An 8225-nucleotide genomic window follows, 5' to 3' on the forward strand; every position below is an offset into this window, starting at 1 on the left:
TGTGGCTCAGTGGCAGAGCAGTTGCCTCAAACATGTGAGGCACTGAGTTCGATCCTCAGCACCACACAAAAATAAATAAACAAAATAAGGATAAAAACAAATGAAATAATGGTTCATGCTGCAACATCTACAAACCTTGAAAGTATAACACTAAGTGAAAGAAACCAAACACAAAATGCCACATATTGTGTGATTCCATTGAAAAGAAATGTCCAGAGATGGCCAATCAATTAAGGGACAAAATAGAGAATAGGTCCTGTCAGGGATTAAGGGGGGAGGGATTTGAGGTAATAGATGAAGGGTGTGGTATTTCTTTTGGGTTAATGAAAATGTTCTAAAAATAATTTGCTTATTAATGCACAACTCTTTTTTTTAGTTCCTTGTTTATTGGTACAGAAGGAAAGAATAATGACTCTCCTCTATTTACAGTATTGAATCCTTTTTTTCTTTTTAAAATTAGCTTTAACTAGTTATACAATGCAGTAGAATGCACTATGATATATAAATGGAGTATAACTTCTCATTTTTCTGGTTATATATGATGTAGAATCCCACTGCTCATGTAGTCATATATGTACATAGGGTAATAATGTCTGATTTATTCTACTGTCCTTCCTACCCTTACACCCCCTCCCCTCCCTCCATTCCCCTCTGTCTAATCCTAAGTACCTCTGTTCTTCCCTAGCCCCCACTTATTGTGAATTGTTATTTGCATATCAGAGAAAACATTTGGCCTTTGGTTTTTCTGGGATTGGCTTATTTATCTTAGCATGATATTCTTTTTTTCCCCCACTGGACAATAATTACATTTTATAAAAAAATTATTTGTTTTAATTAGTTATACCTGACAGTAGAATGCATTTATACACTTTGATATATCATACATAGATGGGATATAATTTTTCATTTTTCTGAGTGTACATGTTGCAGAATCATATTGATCATATATGTTATACATATATGATCTATATGTACAATATATACATATAGTAATAATGTCTCTTTCATTCTACTATCTTTCCTAGCCCCACATCCCCTCCCGTCTCTTCCCATCACTTCCCTCTACCTAATCTAAGGTAATGCTACTCTTCCCTAGTGCCCCCTGCCTTATTATGAATTAGCATCCACATATTAGAGAAAACATGCAGCCTTTGGTTTTGTGAGATTGGCTTATTTCACTTAGCATGATATTCTCCAACTCCAACCATTTACTGGCAAATGCCATAATTTCACTCTTCTTTAAAGCTGAATAGTATTCCACTGAATATATACACCACATTTTCTTTATCCATTCATCTATTGAGGGACACCTAGGTTGGTTCCATAGTCTAGCTATTGTGAATTGAGCTGCTATAAACATTGATGTGGCTGCATCACTATAGTATGCTGATTTTAAGTCCTTTGGGTATAAACCAAGGAGTGGGATACCTGGGACGAATGGTGGTTCCATTCCCAATTTTCTGAGGAATCTCCATACTGCTTTTCATAGTGGTTGCACCAATTTGTAGTCCCACCAGCCATGTAAGAGTGTAACTTTTTCACCATATCCTCGTCAACATTTATTGTTGCCTATATTCTTGATGATTGCCATTCTGACATGAATGAGATGAAATCTTTGAGTAGTTTTGATTTGCATTTTTCTAATTGCTAGAGATGTTGAACAATTTTTCATGTATTTGTTGATTAATTGTATTTCTTCTTCTGAGAAGTGTCAGTTCAGTTCCTTAGCCCATTTATTGCTTGGGTTATTTGGTTTTTTGGTGTTAACTTTTTTGAGTTCTTTATATGTCCTAGAGATTAATGCTTTATCAGAGGTGCAAGTGGTAAAGATTTTCTCCCAATCTGTAGGCTCTCTCCTCACATTATTGTTTCCTTTGTTGAGAAGAAGCTTCTTAATTTGAATCCATCCCATTCATTGATTCTTGATTTTACTTCTTGTGCTTTAGTAATCTTGTTAAGGAAGTTAGATCCTAGGTCAACATGGTAAATATTTGGGCCTATTTTTCTTCTAATAGCCACAGGGTCTCTGTTCTAGTGACTAAGTCTTTGATCCACTTTGAGTTGATTTTTTTTCCAATCACATTTCTTTTTTTATTTATATATGACAGTGGAATGCATTACAATTACATATACATTATATATGTAATTGTAATGCATTCAATATACATTACAATTACATATAGAGCACAATTTTTCATATCTCTGGTTGTATACAAAGTATATTCACACCAACTCGTGTCTTCATACATGTTCTTTGGATAATAATGTCCATCTCATTCCACCATTATTTCTAACCCCATGCCTCCTCCTTTCCTCTCCCATCCTTTTGCCCTATCTAGAGTTCCTCTATTCCTCCCATCCTCCCTCTCCCTACTCCAGTATGAATCAACCTCCTTATATCAGAGAAAATATTCAGCTTTTGGTTTTTTGGGATTAGCTAACTTCACTTAGCATTATCTTCTCTAATTCCATTCATTTACCTGCAAATGCCATGATTTTATTCTCTTTTTGCTGAGTAATATTCCATTGTGTATATATGCCACATATTCTTTATTCATTCATCTGCTGAAGGGCACCTAGGTTGGTTCCATAGCTTAGCTATTGTGGGTTGAACACAACTCTTATTATGTACTAAAAGCCACTGACTGTTACTCTTTAAATGGGTTAGTTGTATCTCAAGAATGTAAAGAAAAATATGCTTCTAATAAATGAAAAGTTAGGAAATCTTAGCATCAAAGTACAATGTACCAAAATGACTCAAATGAAAATTTTATTATCTGAAATTAAAAAAAATTAAGTGAATAAGCTAATGGTAGTTTGTAGATTACAGAAGAAAAACCCAGTGCAAATAATAAACATAAGTTAACAGAAATGATCTAATTTAAAGATAGGAAACAATTTAAAAAAATGAATAGAGCCTTAAGATCCTGTAGAAAAATGCCAATAACTCCTCAGTGCTTGTCACTGGAGTTCAAGAGTAAGATTAGAGAGAAAATATAGAATAAAAGAAAGTTGAAATAATGTCTGAAAATTCCCTATATTTAAAGTCAGATGTAAAATTAAAGGTATATGACATAAAAGTACTCAAAATCAAAAATAAGAAAATTTAAAAAGCAGAGAAAAATTATATATTGCATAAAGGGTTAAAATATATGAACTTGTTATCAGAAGACATGAGAGCAGAAGAGAGATGTTTAAATTGCTAGGAGGAAAAACTATCAATCCATATTCTTTTATCTAATGATAATGTCCTTCAAGAATGAAAGGAAAACAACAATACTTCCAGAACAAGGAAAATTAAGATCATCTATTGTCAGGAAACCTGCAATAGAAAATTAGTAAAGAGCTGGGCACAATGACACATGCTTCTAATCCCAGTGGCTCAGGAAGCTGAGGCAAGAGAATGGAGAGTTCATAGCCAACCTCAGCAAAAGTGAGGCACTAAGCAACTCAGTGAGACCCTGTCTCTAAATAAAATACAAAATAGGGCTAGGGATGTGGCTCAGTGGTCAAGCCCCTGAGTTCAATCCCTGGTTAAAAAAAAAGAAAGAAAGAAAAGAAAAATAGTAAAGAAAGATTTTCAGTGAAAAGGGAAATAAAACCAATGGACGGGCTGGGGATGTGGCTCAAGTGGTAACGTGCTTGCCTGGCATGCACGGGGCACTAGGTTCGATCCTCAGCACCACATAAAAATAAAATAAAGATGTTGTGTCCACTGAAAACAGAAAAATAAATATTTAAAAAATTAAAATAAAAACCAATGGACATTCAGGCCTTCCAAAAGAAATAAAGAATACCAAGGAGTATAAATATATGAAAAACATTAAAGAATTTTTGCTCTTAATCATTTAAATATACATATGATTGTTCAATGTAAAAATGCAATTAAGAGGCTTCTACATAAAAATAAATACATGAGAACTATTTCACAAACAATAGTAAAAGGCACAAATATACTTTAACATGGACACAAATGTATTTTACATAAAATGGTAAAATAAAAGCCCTAAGTGTAGTGTGAAAAGTTAAAAACATTATTTTACACCCTAGATTAATGACTAAAAAATAGCACACAGAAGTATACTTTAAAAGTCAATAGATAAATTAAGATGGAGCTATAAAACAAATTCACTTAACCGAAAAGAAGTCAGGAAAAGAGAAACAAAGGAAGAAAAATATAGGAGAAAACCAGAAAACAAATAATAGAATAGTAAATCTAAAACACAAATAAGATACAACTACATATCTACTAGGAAACTTAAAATAAGAAGGATAATAACAATTGGGAAATAAATTAAAGTAACTCAAACTCTAATACACTAATGGTATGTTTGTAAATTGGTATAAACACTTTGGAAAATGATTTAATATTATCTAATAAACTGAACATATGCAGGTCCAATGATCCAGGAATTTCACTTTCAAGTATAAACTCAACAGAAATGTCTTTAAAAAAATTTTTTTAGTTGTAGATGGACAAAATAACTTTGCTTATTAATTTATTTTTTTTATGTGGTGCTGAGGATCAAACCCAGTGCCTCCCATGTTCCAGGCAAGCACTCTACCACTGAGCTACAGCCCTAGCTCAGAAATGTTTTTATTTGCTTACCAAAAGTATTGTACAAGAATATTCATTTATAGCAATATTTCTAGGAGTCAAAACCTGGAGACAACTCAAATATTGATCTAAAACAGAATGTATAGATTCTGGGAATATCAAAATGGAATAGGATCATGGTTTTGTACTGAGTCACCTTAGATTTTCTGTAATTGTATTTTCCAGATTTCCTTCCCTTATATGGCAACAGATTAGGATTGGTCAGAAAGGAAGTTGCACAAGAACTGAAAAGCAAAGTGAAAGAGCAGTCATTTTTTATACTGTGAAGATCAGAGGAGGGTGCCAAGCACTGTAATTTCTCAGGCGCATTGTTGCTAATATGCTGCCTCCTCTTGTTGGGAAGAAAAAGCACGTAGGTCAACATGTCCTCTAACTGCAGGTAGATAGCCTTCTTCAAGTTCTGTGAGTTTGGGGCCAGGTATGCTGCAGAGCCAGGTGTGATGCAGCCCCACGGTGAAGAAAACCAAGTTTTCATTGTTACTTTGTTAACAACATTAGAGGAGACAGAGACAAAAGGTCCAGCATGATCTGGGGAAATCCAGATCCTCCTTGTGGATTCCAGAGTATCCTGGCACTCCTTACTGCTTTCCTTTTTTAAATGAACTTTATTAACATATAATTTAATCTCATAAATTTACCAACTCTAAATGACAATTAAATGCTTTTTATTAAATGGATTGAGCAATCATTGCTACAATTCAGTTTCAGAAATATTTCATCACCCCAATAAGATCCCTTGTGACCATTTAGAGTTAATAATGTGTTCTTGTCCTCAGTCCCAGTAACCTCTAATCTATTTCCAGACTGTAAAGATTTTTAAGCACTTTATTGAGAAATAATTTGCACATCATATGATTTAAGTTCTCAACTCAAGATTTTCAAAAATTGTGTCATATAATGTGAGATTCACCCTTTAAATTTTTCAGTTATATAGCACAGTTATTAACTATCAGCACCCATGTTTTACAGATGATCTCTAGAACTTGTTCATATATTATATAAATAAAATTTTCACCCTTTAACCATTATCTCCCTATTTTCCTCTTACCCTGTCCCAATGACCACCATTCTACCCTCTGCTTCTATGAGTTTGACTATTTTTAGATTCCACAAAAATGAAATCAAGCAGTTTTATCTTGTTTGTGTCTATTATTTCATTTATCATAATGTTCCATAATGTTCTCAAGTGTCATCCATATAGATACACATTCCTTCTACTTAAAGGTTGAATAATATTCCATTATATATGTGTATGTGTGTGTGTGTTTGTGTGTGTGTGTGTGTGTGTATGCCACATTTTCTTTATATATTCATTCATGGATAGACATTTGGCTTGTTTCCACATCTTGGCTATTATGAAAAATGCTGTGATGAATATAAGAGTTCAAATAGTTCTTGGGAATCCCGATTTCAATTATTTTGGATAAATACACAGGAGTAGGATGGCTGGGTTGTATTTCTGTTTAATTTTGGAGCAACCTCTATACCGTTTTTCATAGCAGCTGCACCATTTTACATTTCTACCAAAACTGTACAAATGCTCCAATATTTCATGTCTTTGCAAACACTTGTTATCATTTTTTTAAAAATGATGACTGATGTAACAGGTGTAGAGTGATAGCTCAATGTGGTTTAGACTTGCATTTACCTGATGATTGGTGACATTGACCATCTTTTCATGTAGCTTTGAACACTTGTCTTCTTCCAAGAGATTCAATTTTAATCAGGTGGAATATGATTTGAAAAAAAATTTCTTCATCCAAAGGTTACCCTTTTACTCTTGTTTCACTTGCCACGAGGAAATTTTTAGTATTATGTGATATGCTTGGATTTGGGACCCCCAAAAGACCACCAGAGACCAAGATCCATGTAAGTAGCAAAGAGGTGTTTATTGCGAGCTAGCTCAGTCCTCCGTGCACACACACAGCAACTGGTGACGCTGAGAGGCTCCGAGCCCAGGGTTTGCAGCAGTTCTACACACTCTTTGGGGAAGGCAGGGACTTCACATACATCATAGCATCTCTTAGCAAATCATCACACACCACGGGAAAATCATAAAACAACATGATTAACACATTCACTGGTGGGAACAAGTTGGGTGGGGTGATTGGTTACTACAAGAGGGGGATTCGTTTGAACTGATTGGTTTAGGCCACAAGGGGAGTATGTGCTGAACTACATGGTTTCCCAACAGGTTATCAACCACCATAAATTACTGGGAGGGTCATCTGGCATCCCAGGTATTTTTCTGTCTCATGCTGATTGGTGGTTGCTAGGAGGTTGCTATGGGTCCTCACCTAGCCTGAGTCAGGGACACCTGGCACAGCAGATCTCTCCTGTTATTTGCAGACAAACAACTCAGCAGGGTGGGTGTGTGCCTAGGAGTGCTCTGTGGGTCTTTCCAAGGAAAAGGGTCATACCCACTTCCTTGGACAGGCTTTGCTCTGAGGTAGAGGCTGATTTCTCATATGTAGTCCTCCCTTGTCTATTTTTACTTTTGTTTCCTGTGATTTTGGTGTAATATCCAAGAATCATTGCCAAGACCAATTTCATGAATCTTTGTCCTTCTTATTTCAGTCAGTTTCTAGACTCAAAACCTCTGAATGATCAGGATTCCCCAGAGGAAGGACGCTGGTACAGGACTGACAATTCATATTTTTAATCATTCTACCAGTCTTCCATCCCATTTTTCATGACTTAGTGTTAATAGGTGTAATGGTTAATTTTATGCATTAATATGGTGGGGCACAGGATGCTCAGGTTAAACATTATTATTTCTGGGTGTTTATGTCAAAGATTTTTGGATGAGATTAGCATTTGAACCAGTGGTCTTAATAAAGAAGATTGTCCTTCCCAGTGTGGGTGGGCATAGTCCAATCCTTTAGGAACCCAAAAAGATAAAGAGGAATTTGCCCCTTTTTCTTCCCACCTCCCACTCTTCCACAAAGGGACCTATGTCCTTTTATCAGGATAATTGTACATTAGGGGAAAGGAAATAATTAAAATTTGGAGGCTAATGAACACTGGTTCTAAACTGACATTAATTCTAGGCAATCTAAAACATTTCTATGGTCACCAAAGTAGGATATTACATAGGTAATCAATGAATTTTTAGCTTGGCTGCTTCTCACAGTGGGTACAGAGGCATCCCTGAGCCAATCCTGTGGTTATTTTCCCAGTTCCAGAACCCATAATTGGAATAGACACATCAGCAGCTGGCATAATTACCATATTGGTTCCCTGACCTGTGGAGTGAGAGCTACTATGGTAGAGAAGGCCAAGTGGACATCACTAGAATTGCCTCTGTCAGTGAAACATAAAACCAAAAGCAAAGCCACATTTCTGGAGGGATTTCAGAGATCAGCACATCCACCAAGGACTTAAAAGATGGAGGGAAGTTGATGCCTAACATATCCCCATTCAGCTCTCCTCTTTGGCCCATGCAGATGGATCTTAAAGAATGACAGTGAACTATCATAAACTTAACCAGGTGGGATGTCAATCACAGTTGCTGTGATTGTGATTTTATTACTTGGGCAAATTAACATATCTGCTATGAAGCTATTCATCTGGTAAATGCTGTTTCCTCCATCCCTGTTCATCAGGC

This window comes from Marmota flaviventris, chromosome X, assembly GCF_047511675.1.
Source record: "Marmota flaviventris isolate mMarFla1 chromosome X, mMarFla1.hap1, whole genome shotgun sequence".
Taxonomy (NCBI): Eukaryota; Metazoa; Chordata; class Mammalia; order Rodentia; family Sciuridae; genus Marmota; species Marmota flaviventris.